Genomic DNA, 14,068 nt, shown 5'->3' with positions numbered 1-14,068 from the left:
TGCTCCGGTGGAGTCTAATTCTCCAGGAATATAATTTCACCGTCAGAAACACAAGAAAGAGGCAAGATGAACGGAAACGCTGATTGTTTGAGCAGATTGTTTTAATAAACTGAGGTTTCGCATGAACTATTTTGTTAGTAAAGGGCGTATACATGTTAGTGTGAAGTTTCTCTAGTCATTGTTGCTTCAGTTGTCTTTTGTTTTGTTTTTGTCGTAGTGCAATTTTTGCTGCTTTGTTATGCCTTCTTTTCTTCTAATTTTTGCGCCAACGAGCTGTGGCTCTGTCTGCCTTTGAGGAGGTAGCGTATGCAGTTTGGGATGGTGGTTTAACCTCTCCAGTCGAAATTGAAAACGAGAAGGTTGAATTTAAGAAATGTTGGTGTTGGTTAGTTTGTTTCGGACGTTTGTTCTACATGAAGGGGGACCTGGGAGTCAACCTACGAAGATCGCCGCCAGTGTTCCACAGGCCACCACCGCATTCCTTGTGGGCAGCGAATTGTGTTCACCGGCCCTTCAGAACTTGGTGGCCGCGGTAAAGCTGTTAGACACGGCCCGTTGAGCATCGGCTGCCGCTGCTTAGTGCTGTTGTTCCTGGCGGTCCTTCTGGACAAGTGATGCTTCACCGGCGAGCGTGCGGCTATGGAATGCCATCCACGCTTCATCATCTTTTCGACATCAAAGGGCTGGCGACGAAAACAGTCACCTCAAGATAATTGACAAGCGATTATGTGTCGCGTCTTCATCTGTTCGACGACCCAGAGCTGACGAACGAGACAAGTTCTTGGACCTCAAACTGTACTGGGTAATCGGCCATGAGCGCCTCTAAACGGCAACGCCCGTCTTTGTGTGCACTCGAAGCACCAGCGCCCGCCTGTACTGGGATGGGACCCAGCACAGACTTCCCTTCAGGGGGACCACAACGGCCACATTATTTGGAATCGGTGGCGACAGTCAAGCCTACAAAGAGCCAACGCTGACAATTTCCGGGGGATAGCTTCGACCCCGGTTTCCCCTGAAATTACCTCTGCATTGCGTGTGTAAATAGTAGCTCATTGTACGATATCATAATCAGCTGCCACCTACCTCTCCCTGTATCACTTCCCCTTACCCCAATGAGGAGTAGCAGGCTAGAGACACGCTCTCCAGGCCGACCTCTCCTCCCTTCTCTTTATTAAAATCTACTCCTCCTCCTCTGCATTGCATGGAGAGTTGCAGTCTTACGCTACGCACGTTTTCGGCATCGCACTGACGTCGAGCTACCAGTGGAGTTTCAACGCGGTAACACGGCACGAGTGTTTGCAGCAGCTCGCGTCCAAGCGCTTTTTCAAGCCAAGCTTGTATTGGTTCACAAGTTTCGATGGCGTTGTAGTCACGCAAAAACTCACGTGTGGCGCATACCCGCATTGGATATTTGGGTATGAGCCAGGGAAAAGAAAGAAAGAAAGAAATGGCTTAGCTCATGGTCATGGTCAAGGTCAGCTCATGGTCAACGTCATGGCTTAGCTCCGCCTCTGCGCAGTCGCGGCAACTACACCGCACGGCGCGGTGACGTCATGGCTCAGCAAAGCTAAGGCGAAGAGATGCGGTGTGCGCGATGACGTCACGGCTTACGCAACTGTGGCCACGCTTGGTGCGGTCGGCGCAGCTGGGGCGAAGCGTTGCTAGGCGACGCATGGGGACGTCATCGCCAGGCGGAGGTTTTGCGGCGTACACTCGACGGACCATCCTCGAGCTTAAGCAGCTTCGCTAGTTCACAGGAGTATGTGCCATTGCTCTCGGACCCTTTCTGACTGCCTCCAGGATCGGCCCATATTTCGGCGTTACACCTGACTGCGAACGCCCAGGTTAAACAGCTTTAGTGTTTAAAAAAAGAAAGAAAGCAATGTAAGCGAAAGAGCTGGAAAGTTAGCATCACTGGTGCAATGTCGCAGTCATGAATGTGCTGCACCGGACCAGCTGCTGTCCTTTTTAAGGCAAATAACATAAGATGGCCCTCAGAGACCAACAACCATTATCTTCACAGAAATGCGCCACAAAGACCCATAATACTAACCACTTGCATGCCAATCCATGCCTGCCATTTGCAACCAAACTGCAAACCACTTGCGTGGTTAGCAGATTTCGGTGTTTTTGAGTGATGGAGGCTGTGATGCATGCTTTTGAAAAGAATGCGAACAAATTCAAAGCTTGTCGTATTATCTTTTCTTTTAACTGGTCGTTAACATAGAACAGATCCACCTATTAGCATTCAACCACCCCGCCTGACTTACTGCTTTCACAGTTCTTGCCTCTCGCTTTTTCTCTTACGAAATTATTTTGGAGCACCAATAACGGCTCGTGCTGGGCAGTCAATCTGGCCTCCTGCCATGTGCTCCGCCGTTTCGCCTATGCTCTGTTCTTTGGCCGCGATGGAGCGCCATGTGGGATCGTGCAAGAGGGCATAAGCACATGGCATCAACAAAGAGAACAAGCCAAGCGAAAACAAACAGAGACGAGGTTACGTACAGAGCAGCTGGTGTAAAAGCGCTTATTAAGCGCCGATGCAAGTTTCCTCACATGCATAGCGCTATATTGCATGCGGAAGTTAACAGTAACTTTCCGAACGAAAACACCACTTATCCCAAAACGCTTGGGGCAGATTATGAAAAGAGAAAGAGAGAAGCCGGCAGCACTAAAGGAACACAAAAACGCTGTAATTAGAGGCACTACTTTGACGGCACGCTTTATAGCGCTCGTAATTAGTCCCAGCGACCCCCAATCGCCTGCAGACATTTTCCCATCGTTAGTTTGCTGTTTCTTCTCAGGCTCACTTATTACAAAATGCATTCTATGTTTTTCTTTCTTTTGGTAGGAGCCAACTAAATTAACAAAGTGAAAGCAACCGATGATTTTGTGTGCGAAATCGGGCTGCAGTTTTCTTGCGGATCCGCGTGTGATGATGCGAATGTTCTTACATGAAAAAAAAATGTTCGTTATTAACTGGAGACTACTCTTTGACTCCAGTTGAAATCGTTTCACTTGATTTGAAGCAAAAGCATGTACAGATATCTCATTCCAAAGAGTGACAGGTAACACTCTGTTATATTTATTTAAAAAATATACAAGTGGGCCGCTTCATGAGCTTAAAAACCGATTGAGGCTGCAGTTGATTTCTGCAGTGTTCTGCCGAAATTTCTGCAGTCCGAGCTATTCCTCACTTGAAAGTGGTGAGAAATAGCAGGTTCTAAAAAAATGTGTGGGTACCACGCCCTTTAATTTAATTTAAGCGTAGCTTTCGACGGCGTTGCTGATGGACGGTGTTCGTGCCTTTAGCGACAGTTTGCAAGTAGAAAGCAAACTACCCAGTTAAACACACCCAGTGAACTACCTGGCTCAACTTAAAATTGTTGCACTAGATCATGCACGTATGGCGTTGATGGGACGACAACGATGACATGAAGATGACTGTATGACGCGACAACGACGTTGGAATGAGGGCCATGGCATGACAATGGCCTTGCCAAACTGGAAATTACTACGACAAAGCGACGATGATGATACGAACCCGACGGCATGAAGACGATATGATGGCGATATCGGGATGACGAAAGTGGAATCACTACAACATTTTGATGACGATGGAACGATCACGATGACATGACGTACGACGAAGGCTAAAAAATGGCGGAATTTTGACGACGACATCACAACTCACTGCCAGTGAGAGAGTGAAGACTGCGGAAGGTTGACGATGAAATGACAAAGGAGGGGATGATCACAATGGCATGAAGGTGCTGAAATGACGACACCGGCATAACAATTCCGACGGCGTTTTTGTGTTGGAGCTCACGGCCGCGCCTACGTGCATCACCTGCCGCCGCGGGCCACCTTATCCTTATCAACTCAGTGACTACTTATCTACCTGTGTTGCGCGACCTGAAGCGTATGAGCCCTCAGAGATCGGTGGCATTTCGGTCGGTGAAGGAACGCCCCAGCGGAAGGCGTATTCCGCGACCACCGAAACGCACCGTGGATGTGGCATGCTTGGCATTAAATTTAGGCAAAATTGGAATTTTCCTGACGTCTACAAGGCTCTAAGGCGGCACTACATGTGATACAAGAGATGGCTTTTATTTCGATCACAATCACCAAATGTTTCAACAAACCCTTCATAGAAACTGTTCTCCTTTGACATTTGTTTTGTAGCGCCGGTACAGCACATTCATATGGTACAGATATGTTCACCTTCTGCAAGCGTGGGTGTTTAGCCCAGTCAGTAAGACACTCGGCTTCTTGGCTTCTGAGCGTGGGCGTGTAGGCTAGAAATTCGCCGCCGCCAACGTCTTTCCTTTTAGGTGCTTCTTTTCGATTGTATGCTGTTTTAGAGCGAAAGCTCTACTGCGCAATGTCGCAATGACCTTGAGCCGCGTGAGCGCAAGCCGCCGGAGCGCAAGTGTGACAGCTGTGACGTCGCGCCGCGTGATCCGCTGCGGAGAGGCGTCGTCGCTGCGCTCGCTCGGAGCCTCACCACTGTGGTACCACGTGACTCGACGAGGGTTTAACGGCTGCTTCGCCGGCGCTTGGTCGCCTAGTCTCACCATTTATGGCGCGCCGTCTGGGCCATCTGTGCGTGCGCCTCAGTGCAAGTGACAGGCTGAATTCAATCATCCAGTAGATATAGCTAGACGGCAGGCTGCGAAATCTGAAGCCAAGGCAAAGTTGGCTGCTGAAACACCGGAGCAAAGGGAGGCCAGATTAGCACGTTATAGATAAGCTTACCAAGCGCGGAAGCGCGCATTAATGAAACACTGTGTGCATAGTCTTTGCAAAACCAAGCCAAACAGATATTTCGCTCGTGATAACTAGGTTTACAAGAGTTAAACCTCAGCGAATTTTTTCTTTATGGAGCGCGTCGTGTTATGCGTTACGGATGGACAAAACAGATCGATTGACAGATTTCCTGGGTGAGTCGCCTAAGAATGCTTATGCATTAAAAATATAACTTACGCATGTTCGTGCACACTGCGCCGGTTCTACCGACGCCAGCGGCCAGCTGCGCGTTCCGACGGTGTGGTCATACGGCCGCCTATTAGGGCGGCGATACAGGCTGCCTTTCTGGCTGTTTTCCAGCTGTCGTAGGCATACCGACCGCGCCGCCACCGCACAAAAACCATTGAGGAACTCCCTTTAACAGATGTGCTATAAAAAGAGTCGGTAATCGCTGGCACACACGTTTTCATGCGATATTTACGGGAATAGATACGTACATCTCAAGACGCATATTAGGCGTAATAATATCGCGTCAAATGGCAACATCCCAATATACGGAGCATGAAGTAGATTTTATTGTGTAGAATGAGTAATGTTCTAGAGAACTGAGTTCGAACGTAACGCTGTTGTGCAGTGTTCTTGCGGCCTTCTCGTTATAGAATTTGTCGATAGATCAAATACATTAATAACTGCATTCTCAATGCCAATGCCATTGTATATTATATGCTGCAAACGAATTATTGAGCGCTACGCACTGTCAAGTAAAATATGTATTTTTTCATAAAAGAATATGTTCGTATGTCCCAAAAATTGTGGCAGAAATAACTGATATCAATGCTTCCGCGTCTTTTCGTGTATTTAATAAGTAAAGAAAATATCACACGAACTTTACAACTATATCAGTTCGAAACCACCAAAGCAGCGCACGCAGCTGATATGAAAAACGTAAAGGCCATGAAATGAACAAGCTGAGGACAAATATTTTTATGAATCTTTGTCATTCAAGAACCTTGTTTACATTTTTGTACATATGCAACGGCCAGGGAATAACCTCAATGACGCTGAACTTTGTTGCAATAGATTTCGCAGGAGCAGCTGTTACCGGTAGTGTATTGAAATTACACCGAGATAATAGTCGCAACAGTGAGTACATATAAAAAGCAGGAGTTCTGCAAAATATACATTATAAATGCGAAGATAGAATGGAATATACAAATGCGATGATACAACTCGCTAAAGGGCAAGAAAGTGTCGCTGGAAACAAAGTTCATTGCTTGAATACACAAAACATCGCTACAAGATATTTAAATATACGTAAAGTCTCCAATAAATCTACGTATTTAAGCAAACGTCACTGTATATAATGCGTCAAACACGACAAGTAAACATATTGCGCAGTCACAGATAATAAACTTTACGCAGAAAAAGACAATCCAGGCAAAAACAAAACTATGATCGCAGAAATCGTGATATGTACTTGGGCCATGCGGCGGTCGCGACAGCACTATATGGGTAGAATAATAGAGGAATAATGCCGAAATCAGTACGGAAATGTGTAATTTAACTGCCTCCAGAGCGGCAACAAATATTCTGCATCCAAAATTAAGGGAGGGTATTGCTAAGGTTCGAAATAGAAGTAAAAGCAGGTAGCTAAAAATTAAAGAAAAGGCCAAACGAAAGCCACAGATGATGCGGCAAGTTGAACTACGCAATATCCGATTGTGTTTATTGGGAAACGCCGCGTGGGCCGGGCTTTCAGTGAGCAATGTCGGTCAAAATTGGTTATTGATGTCCTCGTAATTTTCGTATTCGCATGGTAATTTTGATCATGATGCTAACTGTTAGAATGAACACCGAAAATTTCTGCGGTCTTAAAAGCTAATGAAGAGTCATAAGTTTGCAAAATTGAGAGCTTATGGACCTCAAGGAACAGAGTTTTTACTTGCACTGATTTTGGATGCTTCGCTATCTAAAGGGCAAAGTTCACTCGGCGGGGAAGTTGAGCGAAGTGGTGAATGACTTCGGACACTTTGATGCTGACGTCTTTGTGGGCGTAAAGAAGCGCCAGTATAACCATGCGTCCTTTAGACATGGCAGAGCGCTAGTACATTTTTAATAAACTCTTGTTAAAAAATATTCTCTCTGCGCTGGCAGTGGTCACTGGAAGGGTGACTAGAAGCTGCAGAAGTTTGTACACATTTACATAGAACCTGCAGTCGCAATGAGAGAGGGCATCTATTCCAGTGCTAAAACCTAAAAACACTCCTTCGATGTCGTTGGCATCCTTGTTTAGGTACCTTGCACAAACAGTAGGCTGTTCTATTCCAGCAATATCCGTCGTTTCGGCAGCAAGTATGGAGAAGCAGCCTGCTTTTGCATCTAGGCTTTCTTTGATAACTTCACCGCAAATTTCTATAATTTGGTTTTGTACATCTGGGCTTAAATACGAGGCATTACTGGGGCAACTTTCCAGATGGTTCTTCAGATATGTTTCTCCACAATCAGCTCGCATGCGAAGAAGCGCTCTGAAATTCCAGTATTTTCGGCGGGGGCTATGCTTAAATCTATAGGACCACGGTCCCTGTGGCCCTGGAGAGCCAGGCCTTTTCGCCCGCAAAAAAGAACTGCCTCAATAATAGACCGTTAACTTTCTTATATTTTCTCTTATTTTAGTTTGCCTGCCCTGTTGCAGCTGATCGATCACATTGGGTGCACTTCCTGAAAATGTTTGGAGAAAATTATCATCGGCCAGCTGACAGTCACGGGGATATTTAGTATTTTCGTGTGTGTGGATGACTGCGAGCGGGTGCTTCCAATTATGGAACGGCTTGGACACGAGCGCCCCAGTGCACGCATGTCGCGGCCCAAGTTTCATAAGAACATTAAACCCATAAAGTTCCAGAATTGAAAATCTAAAGTACGCCTTTGGAAATGTTAGTGCACCTTTTAGTGTCAGAAGTTTATGATAAATTTATACCCATAAAGTTTCGGAATTGAAATCCATGCGCTCCGTAGATTCCGCGGCCGCTGCGAGATGCCGTAACGCGCCCGCTCGCTATCGAAAAGCCGTTGAAAGTTTGTGCTCGGATGGGGCTTCTCGCGTTATGTGACTCAAGGTGCAAGGGCGTTGCCACGAAATCCAGCCCGAGTTCACAACGTTCGCGCTGAAATGTATTTTCGAGCGTGAAAAAGACATTGTAGGCAAAATCTAGAATGATTCCCGGCGCCGGTCGTTGTTTTGGTCGGCGGTGCACGCCAGCACGAAAAAAATTCGGGGGGGGGGGGGGGGCTGTAGCCCCATCAGCCCCCCCCCCCCCCTCTGGATACGCCCCTGCTCCCAGGGTGTTGTGCATCCCTAGTTGAAGGAGTTTCTTTGTGAGCGTTAACTTAGGGAGATGAAGAGCACTTTTATAGGCGGTGCAGATGAGTGTGTTGAGTTGCTCGGTCTCAGTGGGTGTGAGGCAGAGGTAAGAGATGGAGTAGGTGATTCTGCATAGGCAAAATGCCTGAACGAGGCGACGTGTGTCTGCTTCCCGCATGCCGCGATGACGATTGGAGATGCGCTTAATTAGTGAAGCTGTATTGAGAATCGCAGTGCGGATTCATAGACGTTAACTCCCGGCTTACTCAAGCGTGGCCGTGGCCTAGTGGTAAAACGCCCGCCTCGGCTGCGGGAGGCTGTGGGTTCGATTCCCACCGCCGCCGGGCACCCACTGGTTCAAAAGGGTACAAGCGTACCCGGGCCTGGCGTTCGGCTTCCTTCAGGGTGATACGCTTGGGAAAGGAGCCTGCGCCCTGAATTCCCGTCGAAACTAACGTGAGCACGGAAATCAAGTGGTGTCTGGGCCGCTCCCATGGCGGTCATTTCCCATGTGGCGCCCCAAGCACCTATTGAGGTGGGGGCACCTTCGGGTTGAGGTCAAACACCCCTTTCCAAGCGTTCAGGTCCCATAATGGCCGAGCACCAGGCCGGGAGCGCGCTTGTACCTATTTTACCGGTAGGTACCCGGCGGCAGCACTTGCCTCCCACAGCCGCGGCGGATGCTCGTCTACAAGGCCGTCTGTGGTTGGACAAGAGGCGCCCAGAGAGAACTCCTGAAATATCTATTTGGTCCTCTTTCGAGATTTTGAGATAGCCGAGCACTAGGCCAGGGGACATCTCTACCTATTAGAAAAACCGGTGGGTTCCCGGCGGCACCGGGATTTGAACTCGGTACCTCCCGCATACGAGGCGGATGCTCTACCGCTAGGCCATTCGCTGCGGTACTGTCAGCACGGTCAGCACGGAATACCCAGATACAGCGGAAGAGGTTGCGATTGCGCTTGCGCTTACCGACCCCTTCTGCGAGGTAGTTCTTAGCGACTCACAATCCGCAGCTCGTAACTACGCGCGGGGGCGCATTGCCTCCGAAGCTCTTCAGATCCTAAGGAAAGCTGGTCGACAGCACTTCGATAGCACCGCGATCATGTGGTTCCCAGCGCACGTCGCCACCCCCACCGACGAGGGGCCCCCTAACTTGAATGAGGTGGCACACCGCTCTGCACGAGAAGTGACCCGCCGCGCAGAGTCGGAGACACCCTTTTCGAGTTCGGACCTCCTGGTGCGAAACACGCATGAACGCTTAGTCAGATATAACGATATCACCAAGCACTACCAGTTAGGCAGAAGGATATCGCCCCCCCCCCCCCCCCCCCCCCCCCAAACTGAGACGTTGCCAGGCAGTCGTCTGGCGACAACTGCAGACACACACCTTCCCCAGTCCGGTGCGATTGCAGCACATTTTCCCCACGCAATACCCGAGTGCTATTTGCAAGTTATGTCAGGCAACTAGAGCGACACTCTCACACATGTTGTGGGAGTGTCCTGTTATAGCAGCGAAAATGGCAGTAGCTCCGGAGGCTCTTGCGTCGAAGTGGGCCGCCGCTCTGCGCAGCTCCAACCTCAAGACACAAAAGAGTGGGCAGTCCAGCGGGCCCGGGAGGTGGCGATGAGGCATGGCCTCGAAGTCCCCTCATGGGAGACCTGAGCCCGGGTCATTAAACTTCGCCGGATTTGAATAAAGTTGTTTCCATCCATCCATTAAGGCGACTTAGGATCACATGCTCTATCAGTTTTCCGGTGCATGAGGTAAGAGAGATTGGTCGCATATTCTTAAGATCTAAAGGCTTGTTAACAAATTTTTGAGAATGAAAGTCACCTTAGCTGATTTCCATTCCTGGGGCATGTGCTCTGCTCCTATTGCTGCTTCATGTAACTGGTGAGAGCGGCCAATGATTTGGTGCCTAAATTTCGGAGTGATTTGTTAGTAATTCCATCCAGTCCTGGTGCGGATGTGGTGCGAAATTTGGTTAGTGCGGCCCATACTTCCGCCTCTGTGATGGGGACGTACAAGTCTGAGTTGGGGGCTCCTCTATAGGTCCGTATTGATTCCTGCTTTAGGTCAGGGAAGTATGTGGCTTTAAGAGCAGCTTCAAGGTCTAACACTTGTTTCGCAACCTCGAACTTTTTGGTAGTTTGGTGATTTGCTTGTTATTTTCCGAGCGCGAGGAGCACGGGTCTAACATATGGCGAAGGAGGGACCACGAGTTCTTCCTACATAGAGTGCCGTCAAGTCGGTTGCATATCTGAGTCCATTGCTGTGACTAAAGCTCGGCCGCATGTTCGGTGACGAGCTGTAGCATTTGCGCCATTTTGCGTTTTAATTTACGATTATGCTGTTGCCCGAGGCATCGCTTATCCATATTCTGGTAGGCCTCCCATGGATGGAGTAGCCTACTGTCTACTGGATCGCGGATATGTTCTGCCGGGGGCACTTTTTCGCTAAGAGCTACGTCGTTGGAGCCTAGAAGACCATTCTTTGTAATCCTGAATTTATTTTGTCGGGTTTTGGCTGCGGATTTCGCGGAACTTGTCCCAGTCGACAATAGCTTTGAGGTGGAACTCTGGGCGTAAACTGGTACACGGTAACGTAATTGTTAGGATATAATGATCGCTGCCGAGGTTTACTCCTCTGTGCGTCCAGTTAGCTTGTCTGTGAGAGAAAAGAATGTAGCCACAGTCAGCAATGCGAATTATTCACACAGAATAGCATTAGCCAGCGTAAGTAAAACGTAACAGAGACGGAAGAAAAATGTAAAACCCCTCCCCTACCGGGAACAGGTGTGCACGCGAAGCCTGCCCAACCCTAGGTGAGGGGTTGGTTAGTTTTTTGAGCGTCTCAGACACATGGAAGTGGCATGCTTGTTGGTGAATGAGAAACGGTTGTTTATTGTTGAGGTTGCAGGCTGACGTTGTCGATTGGGTTAGTGGAGCTGTTTCATACACAGTCCCAAAGCGTTGACCTTTGGCAGTTTCGCCACCACACAGTGGAGACAGGATTGCTGTAAGCAGTGAGAAACGTTTTGTAATTAATGGATGAAATAATTTTGTCATTAATGGATGATTACTTAATGAACACGGGATTTCTTCCTTCACTTTCTTTCTTCACTTTCTTTCTTTATTTCTTGTCCCTGATTTCTTTCTCTCTTGACACGTGAGTTTATTATCGTTAATCGTGACGTAACTGACGAGCATGTGATATTATTGATGTCATGACCTATCAGTCATGCTAGTCATACATTCGTACCCTTCCATGCCAATTTTGGTATATACCAAGCGAACAAGACGCGAGCTTTTCGTGCGGCTTGGGGTTTTTCGTACGCCAACATCAACGCCAGCTTCAACACCAACGCCAACACGAGTGAGGCAAAACAAGGTTCGCTTGAAAAGCTTCGCTTCGTCAGTGGGAGCCACTAAGGTGTTCGTCTAGTAGACCAGTGTAATGGGGTCATTCCCCGCGAAACGTTCATGGCGGACAGACAGACCTCTTCGATCTCTATCTTTTTTAAATTGAGTACATTGATTAGGTTTAACGAAATGAAATGAAAGCTCAGTGCTCCAACCCCTACGGTACCACACTCCTCTGGTGCCAAATACTACTACAACAGACGTGTGCCGCGTGCATCACGTGCCCGTTTCTCGCGTTCTTTCCTCGCAGCAGCTCGAGCTTTGAAGCGCTGTGTCAGACTGTACCGTCTCCGGGATCGGCTCACATTTCCCAGTACTTTCTTCGTATCAGCTAAGGCTGCGCAGAAACTGTGCGACACTGATCGATATACGCGTCGTATGCCTTCATGATCGGCGCACGTGATGTTTTAACATTTCGTCGCCGGAGTGAAAATGCCATCGACGTTTTGACATACACCACACGAATCCCGCCGCGGTGGCTCAGTTACCTAAAGGCGTTGCGCTGCTGAGCACGACGTCGCGGGATCGAATCCCGGCCGCAGCGGCCGCACTTCGACGGAGGCGAAATGCAAAAAACGCTGGTGTGCTTGCGTTGTGGTGCACGTTAAAGAACCCCGGGTGGTAAAAATTAATCCGGAGCCCTCCACTACGGCGTGCCTCATAATCAGAACTGGTTTTGGCCCGTAAAACCCCAGAAAGAAGTAACATACACCACATAACATAGCCATAGGTACGTACTCTTGACATTGAGATGTAATCGCTGACGACGTCATAATCCGTGTTTCTCTCGCTTCTCTCGTTTACGCTCATCCAGCACGTAAGCAGAACCCTACAATCGGCATTTCGTAAGCTCGTGTCAGACGGCTGGAGTAGAAATTATGCTGTCGACGTCACACGATACGGTCGTCATCGTCATCTTGCTGTTGGCGTCACACGCATGCTCGCGTCTGATACCAGTTGTTCATCTTATACAAACAGGTTGGTCCATCTGATAACTATTTGCATAATTCGAAATGATGCTGGGTAGCCAGCTACCAGCAAAATGCTTCACATAACATTGATTCCCACGGTGCGTGGGATCTGCTTTTTTTTTTTTTTTTACAGCGAAGCTGTTAAGTGTTAGGTTCCCCGGGATCGTGTCCGCGTGTAGAAAAAAACTGTCATCAGCAGAATTTGCTTTGGCTCCATGTGCGTGGTGATTTGCCTCCATGTGCGTGGCGGTTTCCTGCCAGTTGTTCCTGCCAGTCGTTTTGAGGCCATTGTTCGTTGCCAGTACAAACGTGGATGGTTTCAACTAGTTGTAACGGTACATGAGAATTTTCTAAATTCATGTTGAGACTCGGACGAGGCATCATGAGTTGCTAAAGATTTATAGATGCGATTATGAACTATATGCTCAAGCATTTTACAAGCTGTAGAAGTTAGGGATATTGGTCGGTATTTACTAATTAAGTCCGCCTTTCCTTTTTGTGTAGTGGTTTCACTCTATCTGTCCTCCAGCAATCGGTACTTGTCCTTCATGCAACGATTTAAAAAACAAAACATACAATTTTCTTGCAACCCATTGATATGATCTCTTCAGGAAAGCGTTGGGGATTTCATCAGGGTGAGAGGACTTTTTATATAAATTTTCATAAGCACATTTAGAATTCCTTGCTCACTTAGAACGATGTAAGATATCGGTGGTAAGGTTTACACAAAACTAGGCAGCATATCATTGCCGCTGGCTACCTTCCGTGTCAAAATCGGCAATGTATTGTCACGTCCATTTATACAGGAAACTAGTGTACCCCAGGGAGGCGTGCTCAGCTGCACACTCTTTGTCGTTAAGATGAACACACTCCGTGCCTCATTACCACCGGCAATTTTTTATTCAGTCTACGTGGACGACATACAAATAGGCTCCAAGTCCTGTAACCTCGCAGTGTGCGAGAGACATGTACAACAGGGCTTGAACAAGGTATCCAAGTGGGCAGACGAAAACGGGTTTAAAGTTAACCCCCACAAAAGTTATTGTGTTCTTTTCACAAGAAAGAGAGGCCTGATACCAGATCCCTGTGTAGAAATGTATGGACAGCAAATACCTGTGAACAAAGAACACAAGTTTTTAGGCATCATACTTTAAGCTAACTTTCATTCTCCACATAAAATATCTCGGAGCAAAATGCTTAAAGCAATGAACCTGATGAAGATTTTATCTCACAGAACATGGGGCAGTGACAGGAAATGTTTAATGAATCTTTACAAGAGCCTCATTCGATCGCGACTGGATTATGTTGCTGTAGTATATCACTCTGCTGCTCCGAGCGCGCTAAAGTTGATAGAAACCGTTCATCATCTAGGTATCCGCCTGGCCACCGGCGCTTTCAGAACAAGCCCTATTGAAAGCTTATACGTAGAATCGAATGAATGGTCACTCCATCTGCAGAGATCATACATCAGCTTCACGTATTTCCTCAAAGTCCACTGTAATCGTGAACATCCGTGTTATAAAACCGTTAACGATTTGTCATGTACCACGCTTTTTCATAA

This window comes from Dermacentor silvarum, chromosome 2 (assembly GCF_013339745.2).
Source record: "Dermacentor silvarum isolate Dsil-2018 chromosome 2, BIME_Dsil_1.4, whole genome shotgun sequence".
In the NCBI taxonomy this organism is placed as follows: Eukaryota; Metazoa; Arthropoda; class Arachnida; order Ixodida; family Ixodidae; genus Dermacentor; species Dermacentor silvarum.
This window is presented reverse-complemented; position numbering follows the sequence as displayed.